This window comes from Periplaneta americana, chromosome 4, assembly GCF_040183065.1.
Source record: "Periplaneta americana isolate PAMFEO1 chromosome 4, P.americana_PAMFEO1_priV1, whole genome shotgun sequence".
NCBI classification, from domain to species: Eukaryota; Metazoa; Arthropoda; class Insecta; order Blattodea; family Blattidae; genus Periplaneta; species Periplaneta americana.
This window is the reverse complement of record NC_091120.1, coordinates 182,965,171-182,983,395: the sequence shown is the minus strand read 5'-3', so window position 1 is coordinate 182,983,395 and position 18,225 is coordinate 182,965,171. Positions and strand designations below refer to the sequence as shown.

The 18,225-nt window shown below is 35.6% G+C and overlaps 1 protein-coding gene and 1 pseudogene across 3 annotated transcripts in view; one reads left to right on the top strand and one right to left on the bottom strand.

Annotated features, from left to right (window-relative positions):
- The window catches only part of LOC138698507 (glucose dehydrogenase [FAD, quinone]-like), a 48,078-nt gene that overhangs the window by 12,877 nt on the left and 16,976 nt on the right, over positions 1-18,225 (bottom strand). The window contains exon 2 of one of the 3 annotated variants that reach the window (XM_069824489.1): positions 11,267-11,408. The exons of the other annotated variants lie outside the window; for them this stretch is intronic. The gene's annotated coding sequence lies outside the window, so the exon portion shown is untranslated. The remainder of the gene's footprint in view (positions 1-11,266; positions 11,409-18,225) is intronic. 3 annotated transcript variants of the gene reach the window in all.
- LOC138698506 (large ribosomal subunit protein eL27-like) lies at positions 17,683-18,194 on the top strand (annotated as a pseudogene).

Genomic DNA, 18,225 nt, shown 5'->3' with positions numbered 1-18,225 from the left:
TGTATAATCGACATCGAGCAGCCTGTAGTGTCTATGAGAGAGCGGGACAGCGGAGGCAACTATATGACTCTCCTCCCCGGTAACCATGACAATAGCAATAATTTCAATGTAAAAATTGTTCCGGGGCCGGGTATCGATCCCGGGACCTCTGGTTGAACGTACCAGCGCTCTGCCAACTGAGCTACACGGGAACTCCACCCGACACCGTCTCAACTTTTCCCTTTATATCCACACAACTCGCGTGGGCTGACGAAATGCCAGAGACCCACATCGAGTGCACACAAACTTTGTGTGACTTGGAATTGTGGTTTTCTGTTAACGTACACAGTGACGTATATATTATGCAAATCTAGTCTTTCAGGTAAAGCTTCCTGTAAAGCAGATTTGAATAATTTCAAGGGAAAAATTGTTCCGGGGCCGGGTATCGATCCCGGGTTGAAAGTACCAGCGCTCTGCCAACTGAGCTACACGGGAACTCCACCCGACACCGTCTTGAAATTATTCAAATCTGCTTTACAGGGAGCTTTATCTGAAAGACTAGATTTGCATAATATATACGTCACTGTGTACGTTAACAGAAAACCACAATTCCAAGTCACACAGAGTTTGTGTGCACTCGATGTGGGTCTCTGGCGTTTCGTCAGCCCACGCGATTTGTGTGGATATAAAAAGGGACAAGTTGAGACGGTGTCGGGTGGAGTTCCCGTGTAGCTCAGTTGGCAGAGAGCTGGTACGTTCAACCAGAGGTCCCGGGATCGATACCCGGCCCCGGAACAATTTTTCCCTTGAAATTATTCAAATCTGCTTTACAGGAAGGTTTACCTGAAAGACTAGATTTGCATGACAATAGCAGTTCAGCCAATAGGATTGCTGGATATCAGAGTGTTTAAACCTAATTAGAACGCGCGAGAGGAGTTTAATTTAAAGAAGTCCTATTCGCCTCTGACAAATGTGCTGCTAGTCTCGGCTGCTTTCTGCTATGTTGGGCTATTTTGGCAAGCGCTCTCTTTCTCTTTTGCAATCTGTGTTTCTTTCTTCTTGGCTTTAGAAAATCGCGTCTTATATTGTTAAGTTTTCTCTCCGCTCGTAAAAATCGCTGTTTGCAGTTGGTTCCCAAACAAAATATCAACAACGTGAGTTGGTTCCCCATGTTCAAATATCAACAACGTGAGTTGGTTCCCCATGTTCAAATATCAACAACGTGAGTTGGTTCCCCATGTTCAAATATCAACAACGTGAGTTGGTTCCCCATGTTCAAATATTAACAACGTGAGTTGGTTCCCCATGTTCAAATATCAACAACGTGAGTTGGTTCCCCATGTTCAAATATCAACAACGTGAGTTGGTTCCCCATGTTCAAATATCAACAACGTGAGTTGGTTCCCCATGTTCAAATATCAACAACGTGAGTTGGTTCCCCATTTTCAAATATCAACAACGTGAGTTGGTTCCCCATGTTCAAATATCAACAACGTGAGTTGGTTCCCCATGTTCAAATATCAACAACGTGAGTTGGTTCCCCATGTTCAAATATCAACAACGTGAGTTGGTTCCCCATGTTCAGATATCAACAACGTGAGTTGGTTCCCCATATTCAGATATCAACAACGTGAGTTGGTTCCCCATGTTCACATATCAACAACGTGAGTTGGTTCCCCATGTTCAAATATCAACAACGTGAGTTGGTTCCCCATGTTCAAATATCAACAACGTGAGTTGGTTCCCCATGTTCAAATATCAACAACGTGAGTTGGTTCCCCATGTTCAAATATCAACAACGTGAGTTGGTTCCCCATATTCAAATATCAACAACGTGAGTTGGTTCCCCATGTTCAAATATCAACAACGTGAGTTGGTTCCCCATGTTCAAATATCAACAACGTGAGTTGGTTCCCCATGTTCAAATATCAACGTGAGTTGGTTCCCCATGTTCAAATATCAACAACGTGAGTTGGTTCCCCATGTTCAAATATCCAAGGCTGTGGTTTTCTAGCAGGCTGTGTGGGACATGGATGTTAATCGATCATGTAGCAGAGTAGTTGTTATTAAGCTTAGGAGTAAAAGTAAATGTAGGCCTAAGATAATGCAACGAAAGGAAACGTTTGTGAAAGATTGGATGGAAAAGTTTTCTGATGACAGTGTAAGCAGACATGCATTCCTGCGACATGTTTGTTTCAAATTTTTACCAGTACAAATATAAAATTGTGAAGTTAATCGACGCAGCGTGTCCGCCAAGCACAAAACATTTTTGGCCTACCTACTGCTGTAGACAGTAGTTGATAGTCCTAAGTCTGTATAAAATGGGAAGGGAAATGTTTTCTTTCTTGATCTGGCGCGGGAACCAATTGCAGTACACAGGAGAAATCAACCTGGAACCAACTCGAGTATAGCTCTGGGACGAACTGGGAACTAATTCATAGATTTGGGAACCAATTCCAGTACAGCCGTAAAAATGTTGTTTTATGTCGGTAGATTTTTTCTCTTCTTTGCGAGTGTTCCTGTTATTTTTTTTCTTTCGTGTTACGAGATATATTTATTTATACAGTGTATTAAATATGTACATATAGTGAGAGGTTAAAAATAAATTCAGATTTGTCTTTCATTTCCTCTAATAAGTTAGTAGTTGTTCAGTACGTTATTCGGCTTGGGAATAAATAGGATCGTCGAGTGAATTTGCTGTGCAAGTAGGCTATGTAACAGTAATGAGTAGACAGTGGATGCGGGATGACTTATCGTTGAATGTAGGTGCACATTTACTATATGTTACATTTTTTTCATTCAGACCATTGGCTCAACAGGTTTTAAACGTAAACAGACGGCGTCAACATGCTACTGTATCTTCGTACAGTCAGAAGGAAAAGAAAAATAACGTACTGTAGTACTGTAGCACATACCTTGCAAGTTCAGTCCTCGTCATCATTGATGCAATTACCAGCGTTGCAGTAAACGACGATATATTCTCGTAAGTTGTCGAAGCTGAATCGTCTTCGCCTATCGCTTAATCAGTTGCTGTATCGAGAGAATTTCTGAAGAAAACCTCTAAAATGGGGATCACTCAATTTCTTTAGAGGAATATTTGCACTGAGCATCATGTTGCACGTGTCGTTTAGACCCGCACAACTAAATGATGATGATGATGATGATGATTCCTCAGATTTAATTTCAACGCATTTCCTGTGCGATGTACTGTTGCAATGTTTCTCTATAGCCTGAGTTGTTCTGGTTTTTATTTAAATTTTACGTACATTACACACGATGTTGTCTTCGTTAATACATAAAATGTCACTCTCATACTTATTAATTGCGTTTTTGTATCTCTGAGCGAATTGAACGTTTTGCCTTCGACATTATGAATGGATCAGCACTACACTATTCAACTCGTACTAAATACTTGAGCAGGATAACAACTGCACACATTGCGTTGCAATATTACTATGAACAGACCGGGGTTCCTTCGTTTTGTACGCTGCTGTACTCGCCAGGTACACAAAAGACGGACGGCGCGGCACGTGCCATATACTAAGATACGAAACAACTTCACTTTTCCTTAAGTCATCCCGCATACACTGTCTGGTAATGAGCAAGCTCCGGATCCTTAGGTTCGATTCTATTCTGCTGCTATCTCGTTACTCCGAAATACCGCATTTCTTTTTCGTTTTATGTAGCAACGAATAACATACTTAAATTTTATAGGACCTAAAAGACCTAATACCTAGATAGGACCTAAAATGGCCTATTTTGTTAGTTAGAACTTAAAAGAGACCCAATTCGTTTAACCTACAATGTATATTTATTTTAACAGTGAAACTCTCTCAAATACAGTGCGTCCCACTCACTACCGAACCCGGAATTCATTTTAATAATTCCAATATTAATGAAGATATTGCAATGAAATTTGAAGACGGCTTACCTCATTCTGCGAGAAATGTGGTGACATCATAACAGATGCTGGTAGTGCCCGCCATTTTCATCGAGGCAAGATTGAATTCGCCGGACCGTATTATCGTATGTCTTCGCTAGGATGTCTGCGTTTATTGCCTGGATCTCTGTGATGATGTTTTCTTTCAAAGCGTCTATGGTTCGTGGTTCGTTCTTATAGACTGTCCCTTTCAGGTGATGTCAGGTCGGGCCAGCGCGGCATCCAAAAAGGACTGAATTTCGGCCATGCTGACGATTGATGTGTGGCATATCGCACCGTCTTGTTGGAAATATCCCGTGATGAGTCCCTGGTCGTCCAGTTGATTTACAAACGTATTAAATATTTCAAGGTATTCATTTGTTGCGATGGTTGTATTGAAGGAGATGGGACCAATTTATTCGCCGCCGAGATATTGCACACCAAACACCAATCTTTCCTGAATAAAGGGGCTTTTCATGCATCATATGGGAGTTTTCACTTGCCCAAATACGGGAATTTTGATTATTTATCTAGCCCAGTCATGTCAATTGATGCCCATAGGAGCAAGCGCGCGCTTTAGAGCTCAGGAGAGCCTGAGCGCTTTACAGAGGAAAGGAAAGAGACAGAGCTTGGTCGAGCTATGTTCAGGGATGGCCAGAACTGATTCAATAGATAAAGGGAAAAAAACTCATTAGCTAAAACTGTATCCATGCTTAAGGACTTTACTAATAGACGGTAATTATACACAGTATTTAAAGGGTGTAAATGATATTTTGTTATTGAAGTGTTGTATCAGTCAAGAATTATGTTGTGTCAGTGAAGTGTGTTGTGTAAGTGAAACGTGTTCCTGTCAGGGAAGCTTTATAGTTTATAGTGGCAGTGCAAAGTACTTGAACAGTGAAATGTTTTTGAAGTGTTAGTGAAATCAGGATAGAATCAGTGAAATGTGTCGTAGTTCCAGTGCAGTGAGTGAGTTGACAGCGACATGTTCAAAGGTACTTGTGCAGATATGATCATATCATACTCGTGGGTTTTAGTTCGAACTTAGGTTTAAGATAGAAATTAGATTTATTTTAAATGTTATTTTAAGTGATCGTGCTTCATTTAATTTAGGATATTCCCTGTTATTATTATTATTATTATTATTATTATTATTATTATTATTATTATTATTAGTAGTAGTAGTAGTAGTATTAGTATTATTATTATTATTATTATTATTATTATTATTATTATTATTATTATTAGTATTAATTATTAGTATTTTTATTATTGTAATTGTAGTTTTAATTAATAAGATTATTATTGTCATTATTGAGTGTAATTAGTTACCACTGCCACCCGGTATATACACATTGCAGTGTGAATAAATACATACATACATACATACATACATACATACATACATACATACATACATACATACATACATACATACATACATACATACATACATACATACATACATACATACATACATACATACATACATACATACATACATGTTAATTCTTATATTTGTCTGACAAGTATAAGTGCATTATAAGAATGTAAGTTTTAATTTTAATGCTCATTTTCAGAAGTTTGATTTTTTTTTATTCAAAATAAATATTTTCTTAACTATTTTTATAGAAAAGTGAAATTTTCAGATTTAGGCCTATTTATTTAGTAGCCTTACAGAATGTTTTCTTAAATCTAATATACCGTAAATACGTATTACTGAAGATAGTGTATTGAAAATTTTGAAAATATTCGCATGGAAATTGTTTGTAAGGAAATTAATTAACAAAGCAACTACTGTTACATAATAAGCAAAAGATACATGCCCATATGTTGTAAAAATGTCAGCTCTATAGCTTCAGCAGATTTCGAGAAAATAATTTAATATTCTGATGGTAGGAAGTTGCTCACAAGTATCACCTTAAAAGCATAATGCGATAAGAGTTTTGTTATGTAATATTAGTTACATTTAAAACATATAGAGCACCTAGGTAACTTTGCTTTGTACTGTAATATTGTTTTGATTAGTTTATTGATTACTTTTATAAGGCTAAAGGAACCATCAATATCAGTTCCAACTTATCATGTCATACTCAATCTCTTTTTTGGGATATCACTTTCTTTATGAAAGATGTGTTTCATCCATTTAGTACAGTATAGTTGTATTACTATGGAATTTATGTGAATATTCCTTCTTAACTCTATATTATGTTATTAACATTTAAAACACAAGTGCAATATTAAGAAATTGGTATTAGTACTTTTGTTTTACAGACAATATAGGAAATATCAAACAGAAAGAAGCCATATAAAAATAACGACATAAAATTTCACGTTCCGTTTGAAGTTTGTGCACCACTGTTTTCTTAATCCAACAGTCTGCTTATTCATATACACAGCCCTTCCTCTTTCCATACTTAGCGCTTGATGCCCGCGCACGACGTCAAGGTCAGAAAAATGCGCTTGCTTTGACATCACTGATCTAGCCCGACAGGTGAAACCACGTCTCGTCCGTGAACCAAGTGTAGTCCAGAATGGTCGCTTTATTTTGAAGAAATGTTTGAAACATTTGACAGTAACGTACTCGTTTCACTTTGTCAGTTTCTTTTAATTTGTGCACAACAGTGACGGTAAGCGTGAAGCTTCGCTTTTTTTGCAGCACGCTGACAAGTGCTTTTGGACATTCCTGTTTCTTGCGAAAGTCGGCGGAGTGATTTAGAAGGAGACGCTAGTAGCCTATCCTTCACATTCTCGATCGTTTCCTGTGTCATTTGTTCTCTACTCCTGATGTCTGTTCCATTAGAGTTCCATGTGTTTTTTCTTCGATAAGGCCCAAATGGTGGATTTACTTGGTAGATATCGGTTGTCTCCAAATCTCTCTACGAACCGCTCTTGACATGCCTGTATTGAGTCTGTCTTCCAATACACTCGAATAGTAAACGCACGCTCTTCTAGAGTCTACAGATTAATTTCATCTGCACTACTTGTCTTTCAACGAACTGAACTGTATTGAGTCTAATGAGTATAGGATAAGTGGAACCGTCTATTTGCTTATCAAATAACATGTAGTGTTATAATAGTACATTATGCAACGAGCCTATAATGAAGGTAATTAAGAAGCGAATATGGATATTTATGAAACGAGCGCAAGCGAGTTTCATAATTTTCATACGAGCTTCTTAATTACCATTATAGGCGAGTTTCATACGACTTTTTATGCTCGACCATATTTCTAACTTGATATTATTAATTTTCTTTGTATCTGACCTTGGCCAATGTCCCGTATGTTGTGAGATGTGCGCAGACGCGAAAGTATTGATTTTTTCCGAGAAACAGATGTGCACATTGACCTTGCTAGGCCATAAGAACCTACAGAGATAACATTGAAATAAAATTAGACATTGAAAAACGAGATGATAAGTTGAATTTTTTGAATATTATTTACAATTAACGCTAATTATTATAGTAACAGAACATAACCTTCTGCGACAGTATTGGATTTCCAGCCTCCGTAACTTTTCGCTAATTCTCTTTCGATTGCATATCCTAGAATAATCGATACTTGCGGTTTTATAACGGTAGAAAGCTGATCTGTCATTGGCTGAACAGTTGTAACCTGAGTCGTCATTGGCTGAAAGACCTGACCTTTAATGAGTAGGTGTACTTTAATGACATGCATTAAAGGTCTGCTACCAGGTGTATAATTACTACATTTCGGCATGATCGAGCGTAAACTATATTACACTTTTATTGATTAACGTTTTCGGCATGATATGCCATCATCAGGTCGTGAGAAACTATCACTTTATACATGCTTATTATTGGTAAAATATAGGTTAAATGCAGTATATTCAAATAACAATAATCATGGTTACACCAGAATATAGATAATTATGCAGTATGGACACTTCGCGTCGGTACCTTTGATGTAGCAGGACTGATTTCAATGACCTTCAAACCAGTTTGAGCGTGAGATTCTGCTTTCTCCCTAGAGTTGGCACTGACATCACACCAGCTAGCAGTCGACACAGCGGAAATATAACATATACAATTAATACATTTAAGTATATGAAGTACTAAAAAAAATAAATTGGACCGATAAAATAACAAATCCGTCATTAACTGTAATGTCTAGACTCTAGAGTTCCGTTATAATGAGAGTTGAGACGTTGACCCTCATCAAGAATTAAAATATGTAATGATTTGATAGCGCTGAAAATGGAAAAACAAAACTCCTATGAGAAGTAAAACTATATACCTATATTGTATTGTATACAAATATTAAACGAATTTGATACATAACTTTATAATGTATATTATTTTTAATATAATTTATTATATATAAAATGTAAACAATTATTATTACAACTAGTTTGTCACTGAGAAATGAGGAAAAGCTGTTAACTTGAATTTATTTGAAGCAAAGCGTTACTGGATTATGCAATAAGGTAGGCGATGTTTGGATCCTGTGTCTCAACTCTATACTCAATTATTATCTTAGCGTGTGCTCGATTAAACTAACCTCTAGCGCTTGAAAGTGGAACTAAACGCCGGCGCACAGAGAAACAAAACACAGGAAAATTCGCTCAGTGTCCATTCCAGTGTAATCCCTATTCGCTGGTTACACTAGTTATATAGACAATGCTCGTTGATTAGATATGTCCTAATTCAGTTGTTAGATTGAACAATATGTGAATATCATTATACCATAATGTGTTAAAATTGAATACAAGAACAATCTATACTAATAATAAATCTGTAGCCGAAATTTTTCTGATAATTTTCGATTTTCCAAAAATAATTGGTCCTAACATATATAATTAACCACCCTGAAACCGAAAATCGCTTTTTTGACATTTTTGTTTGTATGTCTGTCTGTATATTTGTTACCTTTTCACGCGATAATGGCTGAACGGATTTCGATGAAAATTGGAATATAAATTAGGTTCGTTGTAACTTAGATTTTAGGCTATATGACATTCAAAATACATTATTTAAAAGGGGGGTTATAAGTGAGACTGAATTAAGTAAATGGAAATATCTCGCTTATTATTGATTTTTCTGAAAAATGTTACATAACAAAAGTTTCTTTAAACATAATTTGCGATACTTTTTATTCCTTGAAAAATTTTGATAGGACTGTTATTTAATGAGATAAATGAGTTTTAAAATTAAAATAACTGCCATATAAGGCCGTGTAATGAATTAAAAAACAAATGACTTCGTCTATAAGGGGCCTTGGACAGCAAAATCGAAAGCTATGAAAGATAGCCTACAGAGAATGTTTCTGTGTTTGTATGAAGTAATATCGGAAGCTAAATTAACCGATTTATATAATTAATTATTATTTCACCATTGGAAAGTGTAGTTTTCTAGATGGGCATAATGCTATAATGTTATTACATAACTTCTGATATAATATAATATAATATAATATTATATTATATAATATAATATAATATAATATAATATAATATAATATAATATGTAATATTATATAATATAATTTAAGTTATTTCAAGGGTTCACAACCATAGTGGGCCAAGCGCCATTTAATGAATACGTAGAAAACATGGGTTAAAATTAAGTTATTACCATACCATGCAAACCTATAACAAGTAAAATAAAATATACACATTAAATGTAAATGATGTCAATCTTCATTAAACTATGGTTGCATGTAATAAAAATTAAGAAACAGGTTAAAGGAATTGTCATTGCACCAAATGAGTGTCTCTGGACCAAAATGATCGCATTTTAATTATTTGGATGCAATTTAAATTAAGTAACATATTAAACGATTTATCCTTCTATCAGACACGAATATTCCCTGGATCAAACGTCCTATTTTAATTATGTAATTACTTTATATTTATTTCTAACGAGTGCAGCGGAGCCCACGGGTACGGCTAGTAATTGAATAAAACTATAAAACATTGACACTTGATATAAATTCTTCGGAGGGAAGATATCATTTCTCGTAGTTCACTTTTATGTTTATATTGTAATCAAGCAAGTTGGGAAAATTCATGGTTGCAGTTAGCTATTTTTTGCTTTGATTGTAAATTATGTTGCATAAATTGCATTGGATATTAGATCAAGTATTAAGAAGCTTAATGGCGTTAAAATTGAGTTAAAATGAATAATATTAGATATTAAAATAACAGCTTGAACTGAACATATACAGGGTGATTCAGACCACCCGTAACAGTAATTTATTTCGGAAATTAGTGCATGAAAATTTTCGGGACAATAATATTTATAACTAAACCACATGGAAATTTTTACTTGAGCTTGATTTCATCAATCAGCCTTAAAAGGAAGTAGGGTCAGTGGCGTATCACTTTAAAATTTCAAATGGGAGTCGGGTAAAATAGGGTACCATTTGATAGAGCTCTTCAAAACAAACAACGTTCATAGGAAACGTTTTTATCAATTCCTATTCTTTCAATGAGAAAACGTACAAAAAGACAATGTCATCAATATTGAGAAATGTTACAAGACGAAAATGTAAACAAGACAATTAATGTTGACATGTTACTGAAAGGCTTGATAATTCCATTAATTTTTTATAAATTTTCAAACTATCTGCCGTTCTGAGCAGCACACACCTGTACTCTTCTTCTAACACTGTCAGTGACTCCTAATACTTCGGCGTGGTCAAGTGACTGGCAGAGTAGCAATTAAGAAAAACGTTTCCTATGAAAGTTGTTTGTTTTGAAAAGCTCTATCAAATGGTGCCCTATTTGACCCGACTCTCATTTGAAATTTAAAAATGATACGCCACTGAACCTACTTCCTGTTAGAGCTGATTGATGAAATCAAGTTCTAGTGAAAGTTCACATGTGGTTTAGTTATAAATATTTTTGTCTCGAAAATTTTCATGCACTAGTTTCCGAAATAATTGATTTACGGGTGATCCGAATAACCCATTGCATTTTCGTACGTTTTCTCATTGAAAGAGTAGGAATTAATAAAAACGTTTGCTATGAAAGTTGTTTGTTTTGAAGAGCTCTATCAAATGGTACCCTATTTGACCCCGACTCCCATTTGAAATTTTAAAGTGATACGTCACTGACCCTACTTTCTTTCAGAACTGATTGATGAAATCAAGTTCTAGTGAAAGTTCACATGTGGTTTAGTTATAAATATTTTTGTCTCGGAAATTTTCATGCACTAGTTTCCGAAATAAATTACTGTTACTGGTGATCTGAATCACCCTGTATTATACAGTTTTTTTTTAGGATATCACATCTCGAACCTCAGTCTGCCGAGTGTACTGTGAACACGCGAAATTGGAAGTTAAGTCAATTTAAAATGAAGTATTTAATTGATCTCGAGGTAAATGGTTGTGAGATGTTGACTTACGTGCGGTAGTGGTGGTGGTGGTGGTTGTTGTTGTTTTGGTTTTTGTTGTTGAAGTGATGTATTCTATTCGGCTGCTCAGCTATGACTGATGTTCGGGTTGTACCAATATTAAGCACTAGCCGTAGGCTACCCGTGCGCTCCGCTGCACCCGTTAGAAATGAATATAAAATAATTACATAATTAAAATAGGACATCTGATCCAGGGAATATTCGTGTTTGATAGAAGGATAAATCGTTTAATATGTTACTTAATTTAAATTGCATCCAAATAATTAAAATGCGATCATTTTGGTCCAGAGACACTCATTTGGTGCACTGACAATTCTTTTAACATGTTTCTTAATTTTTATTACATGCAACCATAGTTTAATGAAGATTGACATCATTTAGATTTAATGTGTATATTTTATTTTACTTGTTATAGGTTTGCATTGAATTATGGTAATAACTTAATTTTAACCCTTGTTTTCTACGTATTAAGTAAATGGCGCTTGGCCCACTATGGTATTGAACCCTTCAAATAACTTATATTATATTATATTATATCATATATTATATTATATTATATTATATTATATTATATTATATTATATTATATTATATTATATTATATCAGAAGTTACTGTAATAACATTATAGCATTACGTCCATCTAGAGAAACTACATTTTCCAGTGGTGAAATAATAATTAATTATACAAATCGGTTAATTTAGCTTCCGATATTACTTCATAAAACACAGAAACATTCTCTGTAGGCTATCTTTCATAGCTTTCGATTGTTGCTCTCCAAGGCCCCTTATAGACGAAGTCTTTTGTTTTTTAATTCATTACACTGCCTTAGATGGCAGTTATTTTAATTTTAAAACTCATTTATCTTATGAAATATCAGTCCTATCTAAATTTTTCAAGAAATAAACCTTATCGCAAATTATGTTTAAAGAAACTTTTGTTATGTAACATTTTTCACAAAAAATCAATAATAAGCGAGATATTTCGATTTATTTAATTCAGGCCTCCTTATAACCCCCCTTTTAAATAATGTATTTTGAATGTCATATAGCCTAAAATCTAAGTTACAACGAACTTAATTTATATTCCAATTTTCATCGAAATCCGTTCAGCCATTATCGCGTTAAAAGGTAACAAACATACAGACAGACAGACAGACAAAAATTTCAAAAAAGCGATTTTCGGTTTCAGGGTGGTTAATTATATATGTTAGGACCAATTATTTTTGGAAAATCGAAAATTACCAGAAAAATTTCGGCTACAGATTTATTATTAGTATAGATGTATAAAGTGATAGCTTCTTATGATCTGATGATGGCATATCATGCCGAAAACGTTAATCAATAAAAATGTAATATAGTTTATAGCACTATATATTATTATACAGTACTAGCCCTACCCGTGCGCTCCGCTGCACCCGTTAGAAATAAATATAAAGTAATTACATATTTAAAATAGGACATTTGATCCAGGGAACATTCGTGTTTGATAGAAGGATAAATCGTTTATTATGTTACTTAATTTAAATTGTATTAAAAAAAATTCAAATGCGATCATTTTGACCCAGAGACCACTCATTTGGTCATAAAAATTATTTTAGGAAATACAGGAAACGAATGTACAGAATAGCCTATCAAGTTTTCTGTGCATAAGAAGCTATTTTAATCTTACCTGTCCTCGATTCACTCAGAAGTTAGTGTAATAACATTATAGCATTATGTCCATCTAGAGAAACTACACTTTCCAATGGTGAATTAATAATTAATTATAGAAATCGGTTAATTTAGCTTCCGATATTACTTCATACAAAGACAGAAACATTCTCTGTAGGCTATGATTCATAGCTTTCGATTGTTGTTGTCCAAGGTCCCTTACAGACGGAGTCATTTGTTTTTTATTTCATTACACCGCCTTAGATGGCGTTGTTATTGTAATTTTGAAACTCATTTATCTCATTAAATATCAGTTCTATCAAAATTTTGCATAGAATAAAACTTATCGGAAATTATTTTTAAAGAAACTTTTGTCATGTAATATTTTTCATGAAAATTAATAATAAGGGAGATATTTCGATTTATTCAATTCAAGCCCCCTTATAACCCCCCTTTTAAATGAAATATTTTGAATTCCATATAGCCTAAATTCTAAGTTACAACAAACTTAATTTATATTCCAATTTTCATATAAATCGGTTCAGCCATTATCGCGTGAAAAGGTAACAAACATCCAGGCAGACAGACAGACAGACATACTTACTTACTTACTGGCTTTTAAGGAACCCGGAGGTTCATTGCCGCCCTCACATAAGCCCACCATTGAACCCTATCCTGAGCAAGATTAATCCAGTCTCCACCATCATATCCCACCTCTCTCAAATCCATTTTAATATTATCTTCCCATCTACGTCTCGGCCTCCCCAAAGGTCTTTTTCCCGTCGGCCTCCCAACTAACACTCTATATGCATTTCTGGATTCGCCCATACGTGTTACATGCCCTGTCCATCTCAAGCGTCTGGATTTAATGTTCCTAATTATGTCAAGTGAAGAATACAATGCGTGCAGTTCTGCGTTGTGTCACTTTCTCCATTCTCCTGTAACCTCATCCCTCTTAGCCCCAAATATTTTCCTAAGAACCTTATTCTCAAACACCCTTAATCTCTGTTCCTCTCTCAAAGTGAGAGTCCAAGCTTTACAACCATATAGAACAACCGGTAATATAACTGTTCAGACAGACAGACATACAAACAAAAATTTCAAAAAAGCGATTTTCGGTTTCAGAGCGGTTAATTATATATGTTAGGACCAATTATTTTTGGAAAATCGAAAATTACCAGAAACTTTTCGGCTACAGATTTATTATTAGAATAGATATAGATGATAAGCAAATAGACGGTCCCACTTATCCTATACTCATTGTATTTTTGCTTGTCGGTCATACCGCCTTTCAAAATGAAAATATGTATTGAGTCCGTTCTCCAATAAACTCGAATTACGAATAAACACAATCAACAATCAATGATTACACACGCAAGATAACAATCACAAATAAGCCAGCGGACAAGAGCATTGTTGCTACTCCAAGTTGCACCACACAACAGTGATCAATATCTTCATTAGTATTGGAATTATTAAAATAAATTCCGGGTTCGGTAGCGAGTAGGACACACTGTAGTATTACCGTTCATTGCTATGTAAATGCTTTATTGCAGACGGTATTCTTTGAAAGGAAATCCCTACAATGCGGCGACAATGTATACAGAGGACGGCAGTTTGTAGAAACATCAGACAAATTTTAAAAGCAAAGACGCGTGTCAGAGTCAGACGTAGCACAATCACGTGATTCTATAAATTCATAAATACCTTAAAACCTCGTTAATCCTGACCCCGATAAGCCGGAATTCGCTTAATCCGGACAGGAAAAAAAAGGATGAGTTTTGACAAATTAAAGAACCTTGTTTTAAGACTTAATAAAAATAAATCCGTGGCGCTACAGCCCATGAAGGACCTAGACAAACCAGCCGGCTGCTAGCCTCACGCCTACATGCCGAAGCAGAGGTGGACGATCATCCAACCAGAATGGAGGTATCCTGTGGTTAGCACGATGAGCCCCCCAGCCGTTATAGCTGGTATTCGCAACCAAATTTCGCTACCTATCGTAGCTCCCCAAGTGCATCACGATGCTGGGTGGGCACCGGTCCCATACACTGGCCGAAATTTCATGAGAAAATTTCTTCCCCCACGAGGACTCGAACCAGTTCGCATTCCGTAACGCGAGTCCCAGGCGTGTTTTAAGACTTGCCTTCATATATTAGAACTATGGAATTACAAATATTACAATATTACACCTATAGTATTAAATATTGTACTACATTGTATGTATTGCTTTACATTTTACTGTAGTGTATAGTATATTTAGGCCTATGCCCTTTAAATACACCATAATAAATGTGTTTTGTAGCTATAAACGGAGTTTTATTGCATTTCTACTGTTCTTTAGGTTATTTCAGTTAATCCGGACTATCGTTAAACCGGTCAACTAAGTCCGGATAAACGAGGGTTTTACTGTATAAGATTTAAAGTCCTAAAACAAGAGTTTTAGTTTTCTTAAACTTAGAAATTCGGGGCTTGGTAATGAGGTAGGTCTACGTGACAGATCCTATATATTTTAATACATAAAATGCAGACTCTGATCAGTCACGTCTTGGCCCACGCAACTTTCAAACCCACCGTCCGCCACTCCATATTGGATTCTAAGTTGGCACGAAATGAAGTGAATTATGACGAAGAAAGAGAAAATGTTTTGAATAATAGTTGGAGAAAGTGAATTATACACAGTAATATCAATCAGAACATGATAAAGGATTTTACAATTAATTTTGAAAGTGTTTCAGATAAGTCTCTGGATAATATCAATGAATGTTTGTGGTTTCAGGCAATGACTTATCATATCCCGACGATGCTCTACATAAACTATACCACTGCTTCAAAATATAGAACATCTTAACAAAAGCTATATACAGTGAAACCTGTTCAAATCGGAACCTGAACAATCCGGAATCCTATTTCGGAACAGTTTATTGGTCCCGGCGAAATTTGTGTGTATTGTGTGTAATTTTTCCTGAATAAAACGGAAACTGTCCAACGCGGAAACGGAAACTGTCTGCTACTGTTCAAAACGGAAACAATATTTTGGACACACACTATATTTTGTAACTATATTTTGAAACAGCGTGTAATTTCAAGGAATATTCAAAATATGTAGGTCACTAAGATAAAAACAAGTTTTCTTTGCAAAATTGTAGAGGGTTCGAGGATGTGTTGGCCTGTCGGTCATAAATTTTATAATAATAGGTAGAAAAGCGCAAAATATGCATATTTTGTGTGTTCGTTCCATGGATGCTTATTCACTGCAGAAACTCGTTAGTGATTCGATTCTTAGGCCCGGTTGCAGAAACACCGATCAAAATATGATTGGCAATCAAGGAGGGTTTGATTGGCCATCAGTTCTATTTCTGTTGCAGAAAGAACAATCAGTGTTTGATCGGAGATCAGTCTTCCATCAGATTTGATCAACAGATTTTTTGCTGGTCAAGTCACTGATCATCGATCAAGTAGGCTATTTATGTTGTTCTGTTTGTAATGCAGTTACTGTAATTATATAGTAAATAGTTATAGCGTAACAATATTGTTTTCGACATAATGGATTCTTCTGATGAAGAAATTTTAGAATGAAAAAAATTATTATTAAGAAGAAGGCGTTTCCGTGATGGACATGAATTGTCTTTATGTATAATGACAGAGAATTTGAGCAAAGATTTAGGTTAAGTAAGGATTCGTGTGTTTTGTTACTTTCAAAAATTGAAACAAATAGGCCTATATGCAGACAGACAAATCGAAACCTTTCACTTTCTCCTATGAACCAAGTTCTAATAATGCTGAGATTTTATGCTGTTGGAATTTTTCAGATGGTCTTGGGTTATCTTGTTAGGGTCCACAAATCAACTATTTGCCGAGTAGTTAGGAATGTTACGTATGAAATTGCTTTGTTATGGCAGGGTCTCATAAATCCCCAAACTTCAAACAGGGAACGATTTGAAATCCAGAGAGAATTTTCAGCCATGTCAGGATTTCCAAGAGTAGCCTAATATTGGTTGTATAGACTGCTCACATCCCCGTCCGATCACCTGGTTGAAATGATGCCGAACTTTATCGAAATAGAAAAGGTTTCTTTTCTGTGAATATACAGGTAATATGTAGTCTACACCATCATTGAAATTCTGGAATGTTGTAGCCCGTTGGCAGGGTTCTACATATGACAACACAATATTTTTAATGAGTAGGTTACGAGCTCCATTTGTAAACAGAGAGATGGGAAATGGAATTATTTTAGGTTATGGAGGCTATGCATATTCCAATTTCTTGTCGACTCCCCTAGCAAATCCCACAACAGAAGCCCCCTCACGTTTTTTTTTTCTTTTTGCTTCATTTTTTTTTTTTTTTTTTCCACTATATTGTAGTCTATATACAAATAGAATCCGCCTGTTTCCTTTCTACAAAAAGCAACAAACCAGCAAAACATTCACTTGTTTTCCTAGTCACCGCCCACTTGATGCATTCGTTTCGCGACTTTTAAAGAGCATCAAATTGGCTGTGGTTGCTAAATAGCGCTGTTGTCAAATGTATTTCTTTCCCAAATCAGCAATTAGTAAATTGAGACAAGTTGATTGGAGATTCACGTTTGTGCAACGCAACGAACAATCAAATAAATCAGACATCAACTGACTGGCGATCAGGGACTGATTTGATTTGCGTTTCTGCAACCGGGCCTTAGTCTGCATGAGAGGGCGTGGTATCTTTCACAGGCACCTTCGCACAATTTACACACGCACTCTGCACTGGACTCATGGTAGCCTGTCGTTCGGTCATAAATTCCTGTTCCTTTACGTTTTATTAGCATTCAAAATGGGGAAGATTATGAAAGCAGGGAAGGTAGTACTGGTCCTAAGTGGCCGGTATGCTGGCAAGAAGGCAATTGTGATGAGAAATTTTGACGATGGTACATCTGATAAGCACTATGGCCATGCACTGGTGGCAGATATTGACCGTTACCCTAGGAAGGTTCACAAGAGGATGGGAAAAGCAAAGATACACAAGAGATAAAAATTAAGCCATTTGACAATCACTTGATGCCAACACGATACACAGTTGATTTGACCTTAAGGAAGACAACAGTTAAGGACCTGAAAGATCCCATGAAGAGGAAAAAGGCTAGATTTCAGGACAAGGTCAAATTTGAGGAACGATACAAGACTGGGAAAAACAAATGGTTCTTCCAGAAGCTGAGATTCTAAAAAAGGAAGATGTTTTCTTACACTGTATTATAAAAAAAATCCTGCAAATTTTGTTCAATAAAACATTCGGTCATAAATTTTATTACCCTGTTGACTAGGC